Raw genomic sequence first — 22,984 nt, forward strand, 5'->3', positions numbered from 1 at the left:
TCTGCTTTGTTCCTGCAAACTCATACCCATGACTTCCTGAATAGAGTCCATCCATCTAGCATGTAGCCTTCCACTCTTTCTACTTCTCTCCACCTTTCCTAGAATTATTTTTCACCATTGAGTTGTGTCTTCTCATGATGTGACGGAAGTACGACAGCCTCAGCTTAGTCATCTTGGCTTCCAGGGAGATTTTTAGCTCCACATCTCAACTGAATTTATTCTCTTCCTATTCCCTTTCTTAACTGTCCATCTCTCACATCCATACTTAGTAATATGTAATACAATGGCTTGTATCATTCTAACCTTCGTGCTTAGTTGTATATCTTTGCCCTTTAGGTTCCTTTATAGTTCTTTCATAGCTGCTTTCCCCATTCTTAGTCTTCATCTGATTTCTTGACTGCAATCACTGTTCTGATCCATGTTTGATCCCAGGTATGAGAACTGTTTTACTATTTCTATTTCCTCAGTGTTTAAATTGAATTTGTGTAGATTCTTCATGGTCATTATTTTTGTTTTCTTTATGTCCAACAGTAAGCCTGCCTTTGCACATTCTTCCTTGATCCTCTTTAGTAGTTGTTCTAGGTCTGTGATGTTTTCTGCTAGTACTATGGTGTCGTCTGCATATCTTAGATTGGTGATATTTCTTCCCCCTATTTTCACTCCTCCTTACCAAATTAGGAGGAATAGCTAACATGCCAGAGGACAGGTTCAAAATTCAAAATGATCTGAATAGACTAGAAAGCTGGGTCAAAGCTAACTAAATGAACTTAGGGAGAAATGTAAGGTACTGCACTTAGGACGGAAAAATGAAATGCACTGATATAGGATGGGGGACACCTGGTTGAACGAGACTACATGTGAAAGGGATCTAGGAATCCAAGTGGATCACAAGTTGAACATGAGTCAACAGTGAGACGTGGCAGCTAAAAAAGCCAATGCAATTTTAGGCTGCATCAATAAAAGTATAGTGTCTAGATTAAGAGACGTAATAGTGTCACTATGTTCTGCTTTGGTCAGGCCCCACCTGGAATACTGTGTCCAGTTCTGGGCACCACAATTCAAAAAAGACACTGAGAAACTGGAGTGTGTCCAAAGGAGGGCGACTAAAATGGTGAAGGGTCTGGAAACCATGCCCTATGAGGAATGACTCAGGGAGCTGGGGATGTTTAGCCTGGAGAAGAGAAGGTTAAGAGGTGATATGATAGCCCTGTTTAAATGTTTGAAGGGATGTCATATTGAGGAGGGAGCCAGCTTGTTTTCTGCTGCTCCAGAGAACAGGACCCGGAACAATGGATGCAAGCTACAGGAAAAGAGATTCCACCTCAACAGTAGGAGGAACTTCCTGACAGTAAGGGCTGTTCGACAGTGGAACACACCCCTTCGGAGTGTAATGGAGTCTTCTTCCTTAGAGGTTGGATGACCATCTGTCAGGGATGCTTTGACTGAGAGTTCCTGCATGGCAGGGGGGTTAGACTGGATGGCCCTTGTGGTCTCTTCCAACTCTATGATTCTATTACTAAGCTTGCTTTTCTTACAATATGTTCTGCATGTAAATTGAACAGATAGGGTGATAAGATGCAGCCTTGTCTGAACCCTTTGTTGATTGGAAACCATTCTGTTTCTCCATTTTCTGTTCTAACAATAGCCTCTTGTCCTGATCTATCAGATGCGTTGGCACTCCTATGTCTTTAAGGGTGTTCTGTAGCCTTTCATGATCTATGCAGTCAAAGGCTTTGCTGTAGTCTATAAACCACATGCTGATTTTCCTTTGGAATTCCTTGGTGGTTGGGATCAGAGACAGCTGAAGCAGGAGAGGGAGAGGAACAAAGAAGACCCAGTTCTACTGGTACTAGATACCAAAATACACCTTTGGATCTTAGCCACTGGCATTGACAACTACCAGTTGTGCTCAGTGGCAATAACTTTATGACATGGAACAAAAATTTCATAATCTATTACGTTGTGTTGTAATTATGCTTTCTCCCAAGTTTGTGCAGGTCAGCAGGAACAACAATGAAATAATAAACATTAACAGCAAATACATGAGTAGCTGCATCTTCAGTGCTTTCAAATGTCCAAGAATAAATGGTTTTGTACCTTCCCGAGTGCCACTTGTCTGTAGCTTTTGAGAGCTGCCGGCACAAAGCTAATTATAACCCAGCTGAGATCTCTTGGCATCACATTCCACAAGTAAAATAATTGTGCAGCATGGATGCAAGGCAAAAATGCTAATGGAGACAGCAGACAAAGAACTGTATGTTTATGGTGGAGGCAGTGAGGGGAGAAACTGCATCACTTTGTCTGAACAAGTGAAGCAGTGAAACATATTAAGTTGTTCGTGTATCTACTGCAGGAGTTGTGACTGTCACTGTAAGGAGTAAAGTCTGGGGTGGGGGTGGAGAAACTACAAAAGCAGAGAAGTAGACAGAGAGAAAGAAAGAAAAAAATGTGATAGGGGATCCCTCTGCTCTTGAGTTGGAGCATGTCCCCCCTTTTGGTAATATATATAATACTACATTTGTAAATCACAATCAACCAACAGCAATATCAAGCTAAAAGTCTGTGGCTTGACTGTAAGAATGAAATCTCTCAACAGCAGATTCTTCTACTAGAAAAAATGTAAAAGACCAAAATCTCAAAAATAGATAGGATATTGTGAAGTTGAAGTCTTTCATGGCCAGCATCCATAGTTTTTTGTGGGTTTTTCGGGCTATGTGGCCATGTTCTGGAAGAGTTCATTCCTGACGTTTCGCCAGCATCTCTGGCAGGCATCTTCAGAAGATGCCATCCACAGATGCTGAGGAAACATCAGGAATGAACTCTTCTAGAACATGGTCACATAGCCCAAAAAACCCCCACACAAAAAAGATGGGATATTGCTAAAAGGGGTTTGCAAAGATATTTGTATTCAGCTGATAAGGTATCGATATGATCAATCAACCTACCTGCCCACTCCCAAAAGAGATATGGTTAAAAAAAATATAAAACCAGCCGTTCCTACACATAGATCCATATGATCTATAGCAAATTAGAAATCTGGAGATGTAGTTTGAAGTGGGTGATAAATTTGTTTGATACACATTTTAATGCAAATTTTCCTAATTTCTTACTATCAAACCAATGCACAAACCAAAACTCAATTAGCTTTCAAAATTCACTCATCTCCGAATGCAATGGAGTTCTCCAGTTTCAGGAATATGCCAAAGAATGAATGTATAAATGAAAATAATGTTTAAAATATATGCTATGAGAAATAATGCTTGCAAAAATCTATATATTTAGCAAAACAACATAGTAAAATATAATCATTAGGAGAAATGTGGACAAAAATGTGTATTAATTTTCATACAAACTCTTAAACATTCTCAAAGTTTAGGATGAAACAAATTTATGATGAGAGAAATGAGAAACTGGAAGACTCAAACTAATAGATTTGTTCAGATGCTGGTAAGTAAGGATGTGGTAAACAAGTTCAGCTCACATTTTTATTGTAGTTGCGGATTGTAACCTAGAGTTACAGATCCATAACTACTCCCTATTCACTATGCCCTCATGATCGTGACACTATTGTAAATGCCCTCCCAAACCTTGTGTTGCAAATGGGTGTTAAATCTCCTGGACTTTAAGAATATCCCAGTTGCCACATGGTCAGAAGGAGCAGGTGCCAGCCTACAAGAGATACCCCTCCATACCATCTGAACTAAGAACAAAAACAGCAAAATGCAGGCCTATAACTAGCATCTTCATTTCCCCCCTACTGTATGGTTTTTAACACCTTGCCTGATAAAGAAGCCCATGGACCTTTGAAAGCTTGCAACATGTATATTGTGCATTTTGGTTGGTCCAATAAAGGTATCACTATTTGGTGGCTTTTAGATGTAATTGGATCTGCCAAACCTATTTTACCATGCAGTAGTTGCACCAAAAGATACAGATCCAGTCACCTGATGATTGGTGTGAAGGAAGAAGACATTTCTACCCCTCTCCCACCAGTGAATAAGGCTGCAAAAATCAGAAGCACAGTCCTATGATACTTTCATATTGCAGCCTTACTTTCTGGTGTGCAAAGATCTTCCTTTATCCCGATCAGGCAAGACTAAGTTGGCAAGTGTCAGCCAGAGGACTATTTTTTCAGTCGCTCCTAGACTGTGGAATGACCTGCCAGAAGAGATTTGACAACTGAATATGCTGTCTGAGCTTAAAAGAGCATTAAGGACAAATCTCTTCCAGCAGGCTTATCCAGATAATATTTAAATTCTGAATTTTAAATGATGGATTTTAAATGTGGATTGTTTAAATATATGTATATCTTATTTGTCTTTTTAAATTGATGTGTTTTAAACTGATGTGTTTTAAATGTTTGTTAATTGTTTTCATCCCTTGCCTCGATCTATGGGGAGAGACAAGTAAGAAATAAATTTATCATCATCATCATCATCATCATCATCATCATCATCTCTCTTTACCTTTGTCACACTCTCAGTCCACTATCTGCAAGATACAACAATCATGAATGATACAGGTGTTATACAAGGAAAGGATTGGTCATGCCCTGAATACATATTTTTCCTCAACACGCCCTGTATACAGCTATCATTAACTAAATATGGTACGGTTTCTGAACCTGATTCTACAATACTTTGCACTAAACACTATAAAATATTACTTAGTGATGATGAAATTTATTAGCCATGTATATGATAACACAAGGGATAAGAGGGAAATGGGCCAACTAGTATCTCAACCACAAATACATCACTGGGAAAAGATAAACATCCACAGGGCAAAGACAGACAAAATCCCCTATAAAGCTTGTAAATAGGATGTAAATCAAAAAGGTCACCATCAGCATCCATTGTATGCAACTTACTGATATAATTGTGCCTAAAGCTCTTCTCAAATCACAATGTAACAACTCAAAATCCATAATGAATATATGATAAAATCAATCAGTCATGATGCTAAGATGATTTCTGTGTTTTACTGTTGAGATACCCTAGATACCCTAGATGGAATTATGTGGCCTCTCAAGTCTATATTTTCAGATGGACTAGTTTTGCTCTTAGGGATGGAAAGAATATTTGAAAACATTTGAAAAATAGTTGAAAAACATATTTTTTAGGGTTGAGAAATTTGACAAGAAGAATCGTGGACTGACAAGAATTTTCACCATTTGGTATTTATTCTGCACAAAACTCACATGGAATTATTTTACACAGAAAACAGCATTTTCTCTGCAGGAAATAGCATTTTCTGCCATGGAAATAATATTTCTGAGTATTGATATTGTTTTTTGTGCAGAAATGCTGTTCTTTGTAGAAAATAACTACTTGTAAAATTTGTGCAGAATAAGCATCAAACTATGAACAGACTTTGAAAACTGTGGGGTTTTTTTAAAAGACTTTCTCATAGCCAGAGGAAAACTGCTAACAATACTCATTGCTTCCTTTGGGAAGAAAATCAGCGTTGAATTCATCACTATTTGCTCTTACATTTCTCTTCCTTCCCTGTTCCTTTCTCTTTTTCATCATTATGCATGGAGAATGAGTTGTTAAATGTGATAGCACCAGGCTATATGCCTGGCCCAATACTTTCAAATAATTTGACATGCAAAGTGATTCTCAAAAGAAGCAGCAAAATACTGTGGTAGGAAAGAGCAAAAGGTAAGGAAAAGAGGTGACAGAGGGACAATTCTTCTCCTTTCTTAACCTTTCACACAAAATTTTAAAAAATAATATGAGGTAATCTATATAGTTTCCATTTTGCTCAGCACAAAATGTCATCAGAGCAATTGAATGAAATGATACACTTTGGCCAACATCCAGTTGTTAGTCCCAGCCACAGAAGCAACATTAATTCAGTGGAAACACTTATATAAATTCCTTTCATCCAGTGGATCTACTTTGGCCAGGACTAACTGGGATGTAGGCCTCTGAAAATAGCCACAGTGTTATTATTTTAAACATACTATGAACAAAGGGAGAAATATGCTATGAGCTATAGTTTGTGCAACAACGTTCACAACACATATATTGTTGATTCAGGCCCTTTACAGAATGGTCTGAAAGGCCGGCCTGGGAGCAGAATCAGGGTGTAGCGTCCTGGTGATGCACACCTGACTCCGCCCCCCAGGCAGACTGATGCCACATGCTGCTCCACAAGGCATGCAGCATCATGGCGTGCCTCCAGTGCTGTGTCCAGATGATGAAGTGCCAAAGGAACACCATATAGCCACACTGCCATGGCTACGGCGCCTTTTCAAGGGTTCAAAAAGAGCTGCTTTTTGCTGCTCCTGTTGTGCCCTTGAAAGGCCGGATTGGGGCCGCAGCATGAGGTTGCTGCAGCCCCAATCTGAATAGGAAAAGGGTGGCTGGAGGCCATCCCTTAGGGGCAGTCTGTTGAGCCTCTCAGTCCCAGAAAAGGGGAAAGGATCATGACTGTGTCTATTTTGTACCGCAGTGTACATATAGGCTAGCATCATATTAGTAAGCTATAATGTCATAAATCTACCTTACAACACACCAAGTCACTTTTTTGATCATTGTATGTGTCAGGCAACCATGTGGAGACCAAAAGTATACAGTTGGCCCTTCCCTTACGCGGGGGATCACTTCCGGATCCTGTTGCATAAGGGAAATATCATGTGAACTCAAGCCCCAGTTGAAACAATGGGGCTCGTTCCCATGGCGTGCACCTGGTGTGCGCCCCCATTGTTTCTTCCGGGGTGCGGGAGAAGCCTTTCTGGCACGGCCACGTATGACGCAGGTACACTGTATTTTTATTAATTCTATCTCCACAACTTCTCTTCCATTAAGGATTACACACTGCAGATTTGGGGGGCAACATCATCATGTTTAGATTTTATCCCCCAGCCCTGCCTCATTTTTAATATCCCAGCTACAGAAGAGTACAAGAGAAGTAAAAAATGCTGCACCAAAACTCTGTGACATTTTGGTCAGCTTTAATAAAGGGATAGGAGTACAGTCAGCCCTCCTTATCTGTGGATTTTTTATCCACAGATTCAAGCATCCAGAGCTTGAAAATACTTTAAAAATATACAAATTCCCATAGGCAAACCTTGATTTTGCCCTTTTATATTAGGGACATCGTTTTTCTGTGCCATTATATTTAATGAGACTTGATTATCCACGGATTTTGGTATCCACAGGGGTGGGGTGGTGGTGGTCCTGGAACCAAACCCCAGCGGCTACCAAGGCCCCACTGTACTGTATCTCTGGTGTTCTTTTCCCAAATGGATCAACATGGCTAACTCTGATTTTATCATAGGTGTGCCTTATGGTAAGAGGAATAAAGTAGAATGCTATTAAATTCAAGTCCTTCAAAATTACTGATTTGAAAAATATTTTAGTTTCATTGTCTTTTTTTCCATTTGTTGCTATGCTATGCAATAGATATAGTTCATTTCTTAAAGGGAGATCGTTTATATTCATTTAAAATGCTTTAAACTGTTTTTGTTTAAAAACAAAAGATAAAATAGATATAGCCATTTGACAATTCATTCACAATTTTCTCTGACATATAGTGTCAATGTGCTACTTCACAAAGAACGAAATACTCAGAGCAGTTATTTCAGTTAATCAAAAGGAAGTACATTATTATGACATACCAAATAGTAAGGTCTATTTAGATATTACATATTTAATTTGGAGATTAGTAATTTAAGTATTAGTAATATCTAAAAGCATTAAACTAGAATTCTAAATGTTTCAACAAATGCTGTGGCAAAACAGGGGGAAATTTTTATTTGTCAATATTTATTTATTATGAAAAAGCAGAATCATTTTAATATATTTTTTTAAAAAAGTGTCCTGCCCTTCAGTGTAAAAACATTTGCATATTGGCTTTCATTTGCATAAATCAAAGAGAGAGCAACTGAATAGAAAGCAACATGCTCTGAAAAAGTCTGGCAGGGAAACAGAACAAATAATTATTAGCAGTTATTACTCAGAGGCATTTGCATAAAGACAAAACATTATTTGCATTAAAATAATTCACTGAAAATTAAATAATTTTCTTAATATAATTAATAGGGCACAAACAGCAGCAGATTGGATATTTATTGAGAGAAAAACCAGGTGCCATGGACAATTAGAAAAGTAGTTTTCTGCACCAGACTCAAGAGTACTTCAGAAAGAAATGAACTGGCAGTTTTCTGTATTAACAATACAAATTCTTTGTACCATCAAACAAATTTTATGTACCTTTAAAATACTTAAGGCCTGGACAATTTTGAGATGCTCATTTAGAAATCACTAGGAATGCCCTCATCCCTGTGAAATGATGTTCATTTATAATGTAATTCATGAGAAATTCTGGCCCAAATCCAGTTGTCAGTGCTTACATAGTTCCACAGATTCAATTCAATTTAACTGAACTTCAGTTAAGACTGACTATTGAATTTATGTCTCGTTATCTAATATGTTAAAAGCCTGCTTCAGTTCCTAGTAATATTTCAGTGTTAAAACAGTTCCTGAAGCATTCCTGAAACGTGACCCAGAGACAAGGACCCGGAGCAATGGATGCAAGCTACAGGAAAAGAGATTCCACCTCAACAATAGGAGGAACTTCCTGACAGTAAGGGCTGGGAACACACTCCCTCGGAGTGTAGTGGAGTCTCCTTCCTTGGAGTCTTTAAGCAGAGGCTGGATGGCCATCTGTCAGGGATGCTTTGATTGAGATTTCCTGCATGGCAGGGGGTTGGCCTGGATGGCCCTTGTGGTCTCTTCCAACTGTATGATTCTATGATAGTGTGTTGCACTTCTAAAATGTAATTGAGGCATCCTTCTTCTCTCCCATGAATGAAGAATTCACGGAGCAGCCATTTTTTCAATAACGTTTCAGGAATATTCCAGGAACCTTTCGCCAACATTTTACCAACGGCAAGTGCCTCCGTGTGACAACCCCCTATGTTGTCTAGCTTACTTTTCTGCCAGTACTCAACAGAAGACTTTGGGAAGCCCATAAGTGGGACACAAGTCCATTATAACTAATATTCTGTTAAATCGTACCATTTTATGCCTATTCACTCCTTTAAAAAGACATGCCACTCTTGTTCATGAGTGGCTAACTGTGAATATGAGGGTTGCCAGAGTAAAAATATGAGAGGGCTCCTGAACCTGTAATGGTTGTGTAGAAGAGGAGATTTCAGCAGGTGTTGCTTGTTACCTGGTTATATGATTCACAACACACAAGACACTTGCTAAATGCCCCCTTCTGTATAACCATTAAAAGTAAAGAAGCCCTCTCCAGTTTTCCACCTGGCAATCCTGTAATAATTATTAAAGATAATCACAGTACCAGATAACAACAAGAAGAGTAAAAGCAGCAAAATAATCACTTTAATAATAAGACCATTATTAATAGAACTACAGGAATGGAGAGGGGGGAGACAGAGGGGAGAGAAAAATCACCAGGAGCTAGGAATAGAAATAATATTTTTTGTTATTTACTTCGCAACCAAAAAATAGATTTTCTACCACTCAGGAAATTCAGCAAGGATAAATAATACAAAGATGAGAAGTTGAAACATTTTTGCCTGGTATTCACACATCCAGAAATATTTCAGGAAATTAGTTTGTGCAAATACACAGAATTTTCTTTTTAAAAATTGTGAAGTTGGAGCAGAAAACCGTTTCTAGATGCACGCATAAGTAGGTTGTGAAAAAAATAGTTGTTTTTACATCAAAACACGATTTTCACACAACAAATCTCCATCTTCCTAGAAACAGGTTTTTGTGTGAAAAATGTGTTTTGTGCACAAAATTGTGTTTGTCCACTAAAAACAGTGAAACTTGTTAGGGATTTGTGTGTTAGATTAAGTTCAACATATGCCATGATTGGGTTCGTCAGAATTCTCTTCTGACTATGGAGCAACCAAAATGTTCCCCAAACTCACCTTATAAGCCATGCAGCCCTCCCGCAGCAGAGCAATTTCTAGGTTATGGGAAAGTGAGGCGATCAGTAGTGAGGCATTCATCTCTTTTCCTTTAGCTGCACACACCACAAGGATACCATCTACATCATGGGTTCTCAACTAAGGGGTGCGGGATTGAATTTCAGGAGGTGTGACAAAGATACTTGGGTGAATCTGGATACAGTTTTGTTCTTGTTTTTTGTTAATCAAGACAAAGGAGATAATCACACGGGGGTAAGAAAGACAAGAGAAACGCTATGCCCCCGTCAAGTTTGTACAATCACAAAAAATGTTCATGTGATGTCATGCACATAAAGCGCGCCCGCGTCATACGTGGGCGCGCTTTACACGGCTTGAGCATATGTGCTCAAGCCGCAGGGCGCGCGTGGGGGCGGAGCGTCCCATTCAGTTGAATGGGCGCGCACGCCCGTTGCACCCTGTGCGCCGCCGCGCACGAGCTCCATTGTTTCCAATGGGGCTTGAGCATAGCGGAATTTGCCTTACGCGGAGGGATCCAAAACGGATCCCCGCGTAAGGCGAGGACCCACTGTACTGTACTTGTCACATCATGAAAGCATCATGCTAGTGCAACTTCTCATTAACGACACAAAAGTGTTAATGGCTTGCCAATAGCGCTTCATTAGCGCTATCGCAAACTGTGAAAGGCAATCACATTTCAATAGCGCTATTGAGAATACGGCACTAAACCTTCTGGAAAGAAATTGAACCCTCCAGTGTGCCTTTCAGCAAAATCACTTCCTGTGTCAGACTTGTCACAGGAGAATTCCTTAGCGAAGAGATGATCCATTTCCCCCTCTCTCCGATCACAACCCCTTCCATTGACATGAGGAATGTAAAAATGCTATTTTACTGATTGTGAATAGTTAATGCCCGGTTATTGTGACACATGTGAAAAGAAGTGTTTCAATATCGCCATTGTATCTTTCTTGCTATATAATGTCAGAATAGCACTATTAAAGTGTAAATGGCCCCAAATCTAGGAATCACCTGAATCCACAGGCAGATCTGTAAATTGCATTCAGGAAGAAAAATCCACATTTGACAAAATGATGAAGGAACAGCAGGAGCAAAAAAGTCATTGAATTTGATATTCACAATTGGGGCTAATTTTACTGTTTACACATTATTTTTTGAATAAATTAGAATCTAATTCTCAATTTAGATTTGCATTTTATGCCCTATATTAAAAGCTTATATGTTACAGTTCAGTTTGTCCACTTGCAGTATTGTATGTGGTTCAAAAATTAGAAATTAGACTTCACTTAGACACTGACAAAATAATCCAGTTTGAGATCGCTTTAACTGCCCTGGATCAATGCTAGGCAATTCTGGGAACTGTAGTTTTGTGACACATTTAGCCTTCTCTGTCAGAGAGCTCTGGTACAACAATAAACTGCAATTCCCAGGATTCCCTAACACAGAGCCAGGGCAGCAGTCTCAAACTGGATTATTTTTGCAATGTGTTTTGGACCATCTTCTTCAAATGTGATATTACTTTTGTAGGGGGTATGAAGACTAATCAAACATTTCCTAAGGGTGTGCGGCATAGAAAAGATTGGGTCTACAGAGACATACAAAATATCCTAGGTGTCTGTCACAGTGAGTCCAGCTAAAGGAAAACAGCTGGACATGTTGCTTACTCTGGAAACCTAACCTGGAAATGGCCATGTTGATGGGGCTGAATGTCTTACAAAGTGGATTGGGAGGTGGCAGTATCAGGAGACATAATGACTGAGATGCATGCCTTCCAACACTGGAACCTGGCCCCAATTTCCAGAGGGTTGTGAAAAAAAATGTAATTTTTTGGTGCAAATCCACTATTTCTGTGCAAAAATTGTATTTTGCATGGTTTTTTTTTTTGCAAAAATCCACATACCTTTAGTGTAAAAAAAACCCCCAATGTGTTTTGAACAAAAACTGCATGGAAATATTCATATTCTCCTGCAGTGGGAAGAAAGGTACAGAAATTCTTAATCTTTGGATCTAAAAACAAAATTGAAGATTTATATTTCTACTGAGAACAGGAAAAAAAAAAAAACCCAAAAACTGGTGCCACAGTTTTTCTAAAAATAAATCTTTGCACCACACTCCATTAAAGAGATGGCCTGCTGAGCTTTCCTCAGAAGGAAGTTGCAGACCTTTTGTGACACCACTGTGAAAGTCCTTTTAAAATCAGATGATGCTAGGTCTCTTTTGGCTACAATCAATGGTTACAATCATGTACAGAATGAGGTGCGGAGGAAATACTTCCCTTGAACTCAGTGGGCTTCAGTGAGACTAAATATGGTCCATTACAAATATTAAAGCTGATTCCTAAATGCAGGAAATCTAAGATGCACTTTTTATGTGAATTAAAGCAGCCAACCTAAAATAACCCACATGAAGCAAAGACTGACATTCTCTGCATAAACCAAATTTGCAGCAGTACAGAGAGAGCAAGTGTGTGTGTGAGAGAGAGAGAGCAGTAATTTTGTTCATGCTGAAATGAAGAGAAGGAGGGAGTACATTTGGAAAGCAACCCAGGGATCCCAGGGACTGATTAAATGTATTTTTCTACACTTGCCAGCTACCAGCTATTTTCTTTGGAACCTTTTATCTAGCGCCCTCCCACACAACCACATCTCCCCCTCGCTCCGCTAGGAGTTGCAGCCAAAGCTAGTAGGCTTATCTCCACTCCACAAGGCTGATGAAAGCTTGCCAACAGCACTGAAAGGTAAAGTGGGATAAGAAATTACAGGTCTGCAGTTCACACAGAATACCTTTGCCGTGAGAGAAAACTTACAAAATTAGTGTGGTGGTGCTACGCGCAGTCACCTGCTCTGCATCTCTCAATTCTTTGTTGTTCCGAGAGGGGCTACATAGATATTTTTAGACACGGAAAGGCAAATCCATCTGCGGTAGAAGGTTTCCAAGGAAACTGAATAATTGAAATATGTGTTGAACTAAGATCTGTTTCTACCAATTTCTCTTGATTACTGGAGCTGCTGGGCACAGTCCACCTTTCAAGGACTCCCATGCAGCCCGCTCTTCATTGCCACTGGGCCAGCCTGGCAGGAAGACTCAACTTGGTAGCTTGATCAGAACTGCTGGGGGAGAAGCAGAGCAAGATTAAGGCAGGTTAAAGCCATAAATTATGTTCTGTGCAAAAGGTTAGGCCCCATAGCGTTATCATCTACCCCATGTCTATTTTTTTTTGGGGGGGGGGAGAGATATTCTTATGAATTGATTTTGAGGTACCTCATTAACCTGAGGCTCTAAACTACCCCTTAAACTAGCCCCCGCATAAGTCCAGCACCAGAGAGAAGCAGGGACATAATTCATAATCTGACCCTGAATATTATTAAGGCTATTTTAATTAGAAAATAAAGACATAGCCATGTTAGTCCAGATCAGCATGCAAAGAAATCTTGTAGCATCTTTGAGTTAGTCTCAAAGGAGCTACAAGATTCGTTTAAATAGGAAGTGTTGACCATTATAAATAGGGTTGCCAGATCTCAGGGGCTGGCCTTCAGTCACCATCTCTGGATGGGAGATGAGGATACAAATTCTCCAACCGAGAGGAAAGGGCTGTGTGCAAATCTCCATCTCAGTAGAGCAGCAGCTTGCTACAATTTGCAAGGCTTAATGAATTTGTTGCTGTGACTGGCAAAGATTCTTCATGAATCTATGCATTTACTTAGCTTCTTCCTTCAAATCATTGTAGTGCCAGGGCTCACCTTCCACTCTGTAATGCATTCATCTTTTGGGTAGAAGCAAATAGGCTAGATTAAATATTTTTCTCCCTTCTCCCTAAGTATGTAAGAATGTATAGTCCCCTCATTTAATATTGACCAATCTTGAACTGGCATCCTTAATTACAGTGCGCCCGCGGTATACACAGGTGCGCTTTACGCGTACTTGAGAGTACACGTTCAAGATGCGGGGAGCGTGTGGGGTGCAAGGAGCAATGTGTTCCATTCAAATGAATGGCGTGCGCGCCTGTGGCACCCGCATGCTCCCGCGCGGTTGCACACGAGCCCCATTCATTTGAATGGGGCTCCAGCATATGAGGAATTAGCCTTACGTGGGGGGGGGGGGGGGCTGGAACGGATCCCCCATGTAAGGCAAGGGCCCACTGTATAAACAAAAACTGGCAACCTTAGGCTCGGGACAGACCACCCCAAAAGGGCAGCCTGCTGGTGGCCCAATTCCCTCCAGAGGACAAAGACCCTGGAAAAAACAGGTTCTGTTTGCACCGCAGGACCAATGTCACAAGTACGCCAATGGCACTGTGTAGACGCCGTGTGGTGCTTACATCATAATGGTGGCACCCATGTACATGGGATGCCACCATTGTTATGCTGCTGTGCCATAATAGGGTTAGGGACCATGCAGTTGTGGCACCAGCACAGCGCATTTGGGTAGTCTGTACCACGCCTTAATTAGAAACAAGATGCAAGGTGTGATAATAAAATTATTACCATGGAAAAACACTTTTTTCTATTCTGGTTGCCACATTTAGCCACACAGCAGGAAACAGCCTACAAAATGCTTAAATAGACAAAGAGCAAGAAGGAGAGGGAGAAAGAAGCCTACTTGGGTTTGGGACTACCTCTATTAACTCTGGTACAGTAAAACCAATACCATGGAATAGATCACTTCCACCTGTGCTAACACCAGTAGGCATTGTAGGTACATTTGAACACCATTTATCTCTGCTGTGCATTTGCCCAACCTTATCAGTAGCCACAGTGATAATGCTAGAGCCAATTTGAGTGGGTGAAGCACAGTAGCCCCAGTTACACCAATCCATACATTAACAACTGCTAGCCCAGTTGGTATCCCACCTAACAGTGCCAACACTGAAGCTGTGGCTCCACACACAATCCTCACCACAATCTTTACTACATTGGCAACTGTAGAAATGGGGAATATGTAGACTTGCTTTTCCTACTATTCTGAACCATGAACTGATATAGAGTCCTACTGAACCTTGAATCCAATAACCACTTTGATGTCCATTTCAAGGAGAAAGGCAAGATATAAATCCCATTAATTAATTAAACACCTCACCAGGGAAGCAGAGGCTTAAATCCAATTGTTCAGCTATGACAACTGCCTTGGCAAGTATAGTGTATGTGTATTGTATTCCAAATGTTGTTCTACAAGGCATCAGTCCTGGCTAACTTCCAAGACACCACACTGACATCATAGTATTTGTTGATTCAATATGATAAACAATTCAGGATTTTGGCGGCACCTGACCCACCCTTAAAACGATAAGCAGTTCAAAAGATTGTCAGATATAACCTTTTGGAGTTGGACCATTTCCAGAAGGGCTGACAATGGACATGTCTTCAGTGTTAGTTTATCTAGGTCTAGGGGGCATTACAATACCTTTTAGATGAACTGAAAGAAAGAAGCTGGTAGCATGAGTTTTGGTAGACTTGAGCCTATTTCCTCTGAGGAAAGCTTAGGCTACCAGCTTCTATCTTTCAGTTAGTCTCAAAAATGCTACAAGATTCCTTTGCATGCATGCAGACTAACATGGCTATGTCTTTGAATTCTAGGTACAGAGCATATATTTGCCATGCATTTCAAATAAAAGACCTTTCCCGAACTTGCTAAATTACTTGGCAAAGAGGGAAAGTTGAAGTTTTTACAGAACTCCCCAGGATTCACCTTGGTATGTCCAGTTGAACAAACAAATGTCAACACCAGAAACTTCAGAAAAAGCCTCTGCCTGCATGAGACTTTGTATTAATGCATTTGAAAACACCGCTCCTTTAGAATGTGTTCATTTTAAGCCTTTATACGCTGCATGTAGAACATACATTCAAAAAAGGTTACAACATTAAAAAAGGTAAAACATTCATTATATGAAAAAATAATAACAGAATAAAAAACATCTGAAGATTCAGAATAAATAATAAACAACATGACTGTTATTTTAAAAACCAAACCAAAAAGCAAGCTTTACAACAATTTTTAAAATATGTAGAAGAACAATTTCTCAACTCCAAAGGGAGATGCTTTCAGTCTGTAGTTGTGCAGGCTCTGCTTCTAATCACAGGTGATTGAATACCCCAGAGGACAGGACCAAGATTCAAAATGACCTGAATAGACTAGAAAGCTGGGCCACAGCTAACAAAATGAAATTCAACACGGAGAAATGTAAGGTATTGCACTTAGGGCGGAAAAATAAAATGCACAAATATAGGATGGGTGACACCTGGCTGAATGAAACTACGTGTGAAAGGGATCTAGGAGTCCAAATAGACCACAAGTTGAACATGAGTCAACAGTGTGATGCGGCAGCTAAAAAAGCCAATGCAATTTTAGGCTGCATCAATAAAAGTATAGTGTCTAGATCAAGAGAAGTAATAGTGCCACTGTATTCTGCTTTGGTCAGGCCCCACCTAGAATATTGTGTCCAGTTCTGGGCGCCACAATTCAGAAAGGACATTGAGAAACTGGAGCGTGTCCAAAGGAGGGCGACAAAAATGGTGAAGGGTCTGGAAACCATATCCTATGAGGAACAACTTAGGGAGCTGGGGATGTTTAGCCTGGAGAAAAGAAGGTTAAGAGGTGATATGATAGCGCTACTTAAATATTTGAAGGGATGTCATATTGAGGAGGGAACAAGCTTGTTTTCTTCTGCTCCAGAGAACAGAACCCGGAACAATGGATGCAAGCTACAGGAAAAGAGATTCCACCTCAACATTAGGAGGAACTTCCTGACAGTAAGGGCTGTTCGACAGTGGAATGCACTTCCTCGGAAGGTGATAGAGTCTCCTTCCTTGGAGGTCTTTAAACAGAGGCTGGATGGCCATCTGTCAGGGATGCTTTGATTTGGATTTCCTGCATGGCAGGGGGTTGGACTGGATGGCCTTAGTGGTCTCTTCCAACTCTATGATTCTATGATTCTATGATTCTATGAATTACTCCCTACAGTTAAGGAGAGTGTATATTTTCTATGATAAATCTGCTTTTTCTCCCCCTCCCACAACTGGATTTACTCAGAATTGTGCTCTTCAACAATCAGACTTGCAAATTAAGTGTTTACCTTCCACTTACTAATTGTAAAACAGAATACATAGAATTAGGGCTGGATCCCATGTGGATTTCTCTGCAGAATAACTTCCCATATCATTTCAAGATGTGCCACTGATGGGCAAAAAATGGTGCAAAATTTTCACTTTCTCATGGAATGGGGAGAAAAACGGTATAAATGTTTAGTTCTCACATGCAAAGACAAAACAATGAAAGGTTTATATCCCTGTGGTACATACAGTAAGTATCTCTAGAAAAGACCATCGCATCTTCCACCACTTGAGGGAGCACGTCTTCTAAAAAAAATGCCATTAAATTTAATGTCTAATTTTTGACCCCATGGTAAGAGCTGAGGCAGAACTGATTGTATGCAATGACCATTATGGACAGCTATTTCACTCAGTCCAAGATGGTTTTTGTAGATCTTATAGCTGAACATTTTTCTCATGTTAATAAGAAAAGGTAATCAGTGATTTGGTTATGTGAATGTCTAAGGGGTATTGCTATATAAACTAATAAGAGCCAGCTTCTGTTGAAATTGCTATAGCTTAAATTTAAATTACGGGAATATAGTTTACTGCCTGAATTATAATAAGTTTCACCACCTCCCCCAACATCAAATGCCCTCCTATTTCTTAAGTTTGTATTTATTTCTCTTCCTCTTCTGACTACTTGTGTTTTTTAGGGTGTTTCTTATTTTGTTTTCCTTTTCTTTAACTGTCTTTACTCATTTTGAATAAATATAGTGGGAATTGAGGCAATCATGATAAAAAAAATTAAGATTTTTTTTAAAAAAATACATGCTTCTTAATTTACTGAATGGGTGATAGAAATTAATATAAAAACAAATTAAAGCAGTGTTATGTATTTGCCTTACAATGATCAAATATATGATAATAAGGAAATATTCTCTGAGCATAAAAAGCAGCAATGGGGATGATGGCACATTCAAAAAGTTATGGCATTGAGATAAATGGAAGAAATGTAGAAAATGGATTTAACAATAACTCCATGTATCAATGTGCACACATTCATGTCATTGTTGTTGTTGTTGTGTGCTTTTAAGTAGTTTTCAACTTATGGAGATCCTAAAGTGACACAGGCTTTTCTTGGCAAACTTTGATCAGGGTGGGTTTGCCTTTGGCTTGCTTTGAGGCTGAAAGAATATGACTTGCCCAAGGTCACCCGGTAGGTTTTCATGGCCAAGTGAGAATCTGAACCCTGGTCGCCAGAGTCATAGTCCAACACTGAAACCACTACACCATGTTGGCTCTCATGTACAATATGCAAACACATAACTATTTTTTTTTTCATATCCACACTAATAACCATCAGAGACTATCCATATTATGGAAGACAGTACAGTTCTTTCAGAGATTCACAGAATAACACTATGATAAAAACAGATGCAAATAGCAGGATCCAGAGTTAGAGGAGGCCATTACAATCCTACTGAAATTCATTGAAGCACCTTTGATTTCAGTGGGTATGGCTCCATCCTACCATAAGTGTGGGTCAATACTGCAATGACCTAAGTGACATCTTTACATTCTCTTAGTGTTCTATATTGTGTACTATGCATGCTGTTGTTTTGTTTTGGTTTTGGTTTTTTTGGCATTTACTACTTGATCCAAGTTTCTAAAGCATGGTGGAAATCATGTGGCCCCTGGGCCAAATGCACCCCCTGGGGCATCCTATGTAGCCCTACCTCCCTCAGACCTATTCCAAATATCATTCCCTAAAGGTCCCCCCCTCCAGTCTTGTTGTTGCTGCTATTGCTGTGTGCATTCAAGTCATTTCCAACCTATGACCCTAATTCTGCCGTGTGGCAGTAGACCCTAAAGTGAAGCTATCATAGGGTTTTTGTTTGTTTGTTTGTTTTTTGGCAAGTTTCTTCAGAAGGGAATTGCCATTGCCATCCTCTGAGGCTCAGCAATTGTGGCTTGGCCATGATCACTCAGTGGGTTTTTATGGCTGAGCCGGGATTTGAGCCCTGGTCTCCAGAATCACAGTCCAGCACTCAAACCACTACACGATGCTGGCTCTCAGATATAGACTTTAGGGCACCTGTTTCACCCCACAAAGGCTGTTTCTCAATACCATTCCAAACTTGGGAAAAAAATCTAAAAGAGATTAAGAGTGACTTCTAGACATCTGAAATATCACTTCTGGTCACTGTAGAGCATCCCAGTGTGGCCTGCAAAGCATGAGGAGGAGCACGTGTTCTTTCCCATTCAGGCCAAAGATGAAGAACCTCTTTCAGCCCTAAGGCTATATTCTCATTTCTAGATACTGTTTTATGGGCTGCTTTCCAATGGTTGGGGAGGAAGGAAGGCAAGCCTATTTTATCTTAAAACACTGGCTGAAAGTAATTATTATTGTATTGTTATTAACTTTATTTATATCACGCTTTCCTCCCAAGACTGGGGCTACTGCCACACCACAGAATTAATGGAGTTTGACACCATTTTAACTGTCAAGACTAATTCTGCATTGTAGATGCAACCTGGGTCTCAAGGCATCTTACACATTAAAAACTTACAATAACGAAGTAACTAAGCATTTCAAACTTTTAGAGTGGGAAAAAGAAAATCCTGCCCCAAAGCTGAGAAACAACCAAGTGATGGGAGAAGATATTTTATGGTACCCAGAGGGACAGATTGGGAACTCCAAAGGGCCAACTTTATCCCAGGGCCTGAAGTTTTCCTATTCTGTTCTTGGAGGAAGTTACTTGCCGAGCTTTCCAGGCCCTTGGGCAGAGTTATTTGCCACCCTCAATGCCTTCACTCTTTTAGGTGGCAAGACCAGGGCCATTGGCAAACAAAACTTGAGATCTAATCCTGAATGAAGACAGAGCCTGAATTTGCACTGCAGAATTAATGCACTTTGACGCCACTTTAACTGCCATGGCTCAATGCTATGGAATTCTGGGATTTGTAGTTTTGTGAAATATATAGCCATCTCTGTCAGAGACCTCTGGTGCCATAACAAACTACAAAACCCTGGCTTCTATAGCATGGAGCATGGCAGCTAAAGTAGTGTCAAATTGCATTATTTTTGCAGTGTTGATACAACCAGACAGAAGAATTCTGAAGACTATCTCCCTACTTACATATGTGCTTCACTGTGGTTATTTTTGTGTAGAAATTCTCTACATATGAACAGCACAATATTTTTCTATGCTTAACTTCTTATTCATATCCAAAACATGACTTTTTTATTTTGGTACATTAACCAGAAAATGCAGAGCTCATTACCAAAAATAAAAAATAAAAAATTTAGAATAATAATAATAATAATAATAATAATATCCAGTGAAAGTAAAACCGGTATTTGAATTACTAGTTTCTGCTTCTCTGACAGTTGTTGCAGTCTGCAGATTATTTTGTAAAATACAATGCTTTCTGAAATTCAGTGCTGCATTCACTGTAAGTAGTCAACGGATTTCAGTTGTGACCATATTTAATTTGCTATTTTATGTTTGTCTCTTAGATTTAAAATTCTGCTCCAAATAATGCCAGTGCAAATACCAAGAGTTGACAATTCTACCTAGAGAAGCTATCTAGGTCAGTATATGACCTGATCATCCCAGTAGCTGTGCAATAATGCAGCTTAAACAGCTGAAGCAGTTCATCGTAGCCATTACAATGAGTGTTTTTCTGTTGCTGGTTTAGATATTGGAATGTCGATGCTAGACCTGTGCTTTCAAACCAATAGTAATCCCAGGCTGTATATTAAATTACTTAATTGTTTTTCATATCATGGAGAGCAGGAATATTTACTCAAAAATTATTCACACTCTAGCATTCACTAAGGACACTGACCAATAAAAGTTGCTTTCACAGTTCTTTCAATGGCACATTTCTGGATTAACAGTCTAAATAAAGAACTCAGGTCAAAATATACATCAGTTTATGCCTCTTTTTATCCTAGGCCTAAAGACACCGCTTTTGATTTCCCAGTGCTGTCTTTTTGCTGCTGCCATCTCTACAGTCTAGCTTCCCTCTGCACTGTGCACTTTGTTCTTATAATGCTTCACCTGCACTTCAGACTGTCTTCTCAGCACTCTCATCCAAAAGTTGCCAAAGGTGTTTGCATGCATAACTATCCCTTCCCACCCAATATATGGACTGCTTACTGGAAGAGATATACGCTAGAGGAAAGACGAACAGATTGTCAAACTGCTAGAAAGCCATTAAGCATCGCATGGGTTATACAAAATGCACACAGCAGCATTTTTGCAGCAACAGAAAATATTCCGGGACTTGTGCAATGAAAAGGACCTCCTCTTCCCTTCTTTCCCTTTTCCTCCCCTAGTAGGATTACCTGTGATCAGGATGCTGCTATTTCAGTTTCATCAAGGCAGACTGAAAGGTTTGCTCTTCTTCCTTCAGCCATTCAATTATGGTCAGCCAATCAGAGACAAAACATCCTGGCATCTGCTGGAACGCACTCTTTCTTTCTCTGACGCTTGCCTCCTTTCAAGTTCTGTGCAAAAAAGCGGGGAGAAATGTGCAGAAGGAAAAAAAAAGGGGGGGGGAGGAGATGCAGCACTGTAAGGCAAAACATGTTATCATCAAAATGGGAAGGGATTTCTGGTTTTTGAAAAGATTCCAACCAGGCATTCTTCTAGCAAGCTGCTATTCAGAAACCCGTACAATTATTTTCTATATACAGAACAATTATTTTTCCCTTTCGTCACTGGAAATAATTGAAAGGCAGGCATAAAATAGGCCTGAGGGCAAGGAATACTGGGAGACTATATGTTTAGATGAATTGTTCCTATGAAGCCATTGCCTCTGATATCCATTTCCTCAAGCCACTGATTGCATGTTTCTGCCTTGTGGTTTCTGTTTTTCTCCCTGCCTCTTTATCAAGGCAAATGCAATTGAAATCAATTTAAAAAAAATAAAAGTGCCTCTTCCTCTTTTTCTCTTCTTGTTGATGTTGTTTATTTTTAAAGGCCCTTCAATGGTATTGGGAATTATTAGTAGTTCTGCATAAATACAAGCGCTTAGTTAAAGACTCTAAAACCACCATTCATAGAGATTTCAGAGCACTGTGCAAGAGAAGATTTCAAAATGGCCATAGAGCTCTAAAATGCAATAAAAATACAACAAAATAGATTAATTACAGAACAAGGTAATATTGTAATGTAAAAAGGCAAAAAATGCCTGGACAAAGTAAAACATTTTAAATTGGTGCCGTCAAGTAAGTGCCACTTACACCTCTGTTAGGAAGGAGTTCCACAAACAAGGTGTAGTATCAGAGGTCTCTTCCCTCTTAACATATAATTACAAAGATTATACATCAAAACTGCATAGCATTAATCTCTAGATGCAAAGTTATGTATTCATTGTGCTATTCAATTCTTGTGTTGAATGGCAAGGTTGCATAACCATATGCAGAACCAGAGGACCAACCAGACGGCACAAGCAAATGAAAACTACTGCCTGTTTGAGCAGCACAGACACGTACGCACTGTCAATGAGTGTTCAATTGCATGCATAATACCACCCCATATTCAACTCCACTTCCATGACCTTGAACTATTGCAGATGATGCAAACACTGGACAAAAATATCCAACTACTTCCATAGGGGAACTTACTCATATGTAAGATGCTAACTGGATTCTAGCCAGTACATGTGGAATTTTGACAAGATGTACATTTGACTTCATTTTCTTGTGGTAGAAAATGTTGATTAATTGGTTTGATTTCAAGTAATAGCAATCAAGCCAGTGCACCCTAATCCATCTAAATGTATGCCTCCTCCTCCTCTGCTCCATCTTAAGATCCTGATCATACTTATTTTATGACTTGAATCTCAAGTCAGGTTTCTCCCACCTCCTCTTTTCCTCAGATCTGCTTTATATAACATCTTGCCAAATGAAGGGACATGCCTACAGTTTTGCCTGTAATATTATATAAGTATTTCCTGCCTAGTGATTGAGAACAAATGTTGGAATTGAACCACTGTCCAGATGTTGTTGGGC

General features: G+C 39.6%; 1 protein-coding gene across 1 annotated transcript in view; it reads right to left on the minus strand.

The window, feature by feature from the left end:
- Nucleotides 1–21,461, minus strand: part of LOC149313808 (cysteine/serine-rich nuclear protein 3-like) — a 122,817-nt gene extending 101,356 nt beyond the window's left edge. The window contains exon 1 of the mRNA XM_089519832.1: nucleotides 21,314–21,461. The gene's annotated coding sequence lies outside the window, so the exon portion shown is untranslated. The remainder of the gene's footprint in view (nucleotides 1–21,313) is intronic.
- Nucleotides 21,462–22,984: the final 1,523 nt, after the last annotated feature.

This window comes from Sceloporus occidentalis, unplaced genomic scaffold (genome assembly GCF_023333645.1).
Source record: "Sceloporus occidentalis isolate IW3139 unplaced genomic scaffold, rSceOcc1.0.p SCAF_4, whole genome shotgun sequence".
NCBI classification, from domain to species: Eukaryota; Metazoa; Chordata; class Lepidosauria; order Squamata; family Phrynosomatidae; genus Sceloporus; species Sceloporus occidentalis.